The sequence below is a fragment of the Oryzias melastigma genome, linkage group LG21, assembly GCF_002922805.2.
Source record: "Oryzias melastigma strain HK-1 linkage group LG21, ASM292280v2, whole genome shotgun sequence".
Taxonomy (NCBI): Eukaryota; Metazoa; Chordata; class Actinopteri; order Beloniformes; family Adrianichthyidae; genus Oryzias; species Oryzias melastigma.
The window spans coordinates 22,687,776-22,690,119 of record NC_050532.1 but is presented as its reverse complement, the minus strand read 5'-3'; the positions used below and the strand labels follow the sequence as shown (position 1 = coordinate 22,690,119).

The following is a 2,344-nucleotide window of genomic DNA, read 5'->3' as shown; positions in this document are numbered from 1 at the left end:
GCTTGAGACCCCTGCTCTAGTGGATGCTGCTGTTGTCTGTTTGTGTGAATGGTCGGCTCCGATCTCCCTCAGTGACGCAGTTTAGTTCCACGTCAGTATAAAGAAAAAAACTAAGCTGATGCGATGACGCACTCGACTCTACTGCTCCCTTTATTAAAAACAGCTGAAAAACACAACATAAATATAAAACAGGAGGGCTTTTTAGCATGTAGAAGCTGATATAGCCCATGTGACTAGCAGGAATGAATAGCTGCCATCAAAATATTACCTTTCACCTAATTTTGCCTGTGTGGTGCAGCGGGGGCTTTTCATGCAACTGTAAATGGCAGGGATTATTCAAATAGATGGATGACCTGGCAGGGGCATGTCAGAAGTTGCTGTTGCCTGAAAAGAAAATACACAGTGTCGGGATCATTGTGAGTCAGAAGGCTGTGTTCCGGATGGTGAAATACAAGAGTTTAATTAGTGTTTGTGCTTTCACAACCAAGTTGTCTGTGTCTTAGCTGAATCCTGTGAGCACAGTCAGTTTGGAGCTTGGTACAAGTCATCAGGTTCCCCAGAAAAACAAGTGAGTCAGTTGTTTATCAATTGTCAGGTACTGGGTTTCAGGACTGGAATGCAGGCGGTGTGCAAAGGTTGCTGGGAGAGGTGAATGCTCACTTGTTTTTCTAATCTGGTGGGATGGACTCTGAAGGGGGATGGGGAGACTCTTCTCTTTTTTTCCCCCCTCTGAGAACAACTTCACAAACATGCCAATTGAATGTTTGTTTCACAAGAGCTCCTGTCTATAGATCTTTTGTTTGGAGACGTCTGAGTTTAGCAAGGCGCAGACATTCTGGACTCATATTTCCTGTTGATGACTTGGTGAATTGTCATTAAATACTCATGTTGGCTCCGCGTGGAGACATTTGTCTGCAGATACATGATAGGAAAGGAAATGGTAGGTGAAAGGACACCAACGATGGATGGATGACTTGTTTTGATTCTCACTTACAGCCAGATTAGAAATGGAGATAAAAGTGCTTTTGTCACCAAAAGTGCAGGTCATTGTTTTTCTTGAAGCCATAGAAAAAGGAGGGCACGTCTGTTTACTAAAAGGTGACAGGCTTTACCACATTCTCTTACAGTTCTATTGTGAACACTGTGTGTACATTCCATCTATTCCGTCACGTACGACAGGACAATATCCGGTTTTGCATCTAAAGCCACTCTGATCAGACGATAAAGTATTCGTCGTTCGTGTCATATAATCAGACGGATGCTGAAACTGTGAAACCAGGTACTATGACCCACAGCCTCAATAATCATAATCCTTGAATATGTAGATCTACCACATTGCTGTATTTTCTACTACCGCTGCTTTACTTGCCACAGATTACCTGGATCAGGAGAGTCAATCAGAACCTCTAATTGTTTGATCCAGTTAATTGATGAGTTGGACATGGATAGCTCCAAACAAACAGCCTAGTAGATCTTAAAGTCAGATGTTTATCAACTTTGTTGTACTGTAAGTGATACTCATGAAGACCAACTCCAACAAAAAATGTGCTTTTAACATGTTTTTGTAGCATTTTTCTCATGATGAATGTCATGTTTAAAGGAAATTAAGATTGAGGATTTCTTTATTTGGATAGTAGAGAATGGAGCAGACAAAAAAAGCAGTTTGAAAAACTTTAGTCGTTTTACATATCTACGCAATGGTGTGACCATAAGGTCCCTGTTCCGATCCATGTGCGTTTTCTTTTCTTCACCTGAGCTACTATCCGGCTCAAAACTATACATTTGTTACCCCGCTATTGCTATTTTGGAGGTGTGAGGGGCTGTAAGCTAGCTGGAGAGGGTGAACAAAGGGATGATGGGAAACCAGTGCAGTCTTACTCTCCCCCAATGTCCCCACACACAACTCAGGTTAATTTTTGAAACTATGTTCTAGGAAATGAGACAGATTTTTTGGTCTTGCCAAAAAACGGCATAAACATAATTCAAAGACCACTTGGAACTAGGGGTGTGCCAAAATATTGATATCGTGACATTTAGTCCTGTGATTGATTCTCGATATTTCCGTTTGAAGAGGCTGTAAAACGTTATGTTTGACATCCTTTGGTGAGACGTTCCTTTGGAGGTAGGCGGGCCGCATGTTGAGACTGGCTGTCGCGCCTGGCAGCTACTTGAATTATTTGATTTTTTTTTTGTTCTATTGTTTACAGCAATTTTGCACTAAGTGGTGGCACTGCTGTTCATGTTTGGATGTTTGTACTATTGTTAACAATTAATTTTATGGTTGAATCACTGAGGGGCACGTGATCATGCTGTAGCATCGCGAGACTGACAGGTGTGTGGGTGA

At 41.8% G+C, this 2,344-nt stretch overlaps 1 protein-coding gene across 1 annotated transcript in view; it reads left to right on the top strand.

Moving 5' to 3' along the window:
* irs2b (insulin receptor substrate 2b) overlaps positions 1-2,344 on the top strand; it is a 14,579-nt gene that overhangs the window by 4,348 nt on the left and 7,887 nt on the right. The window lies entirely within an intron of this gene.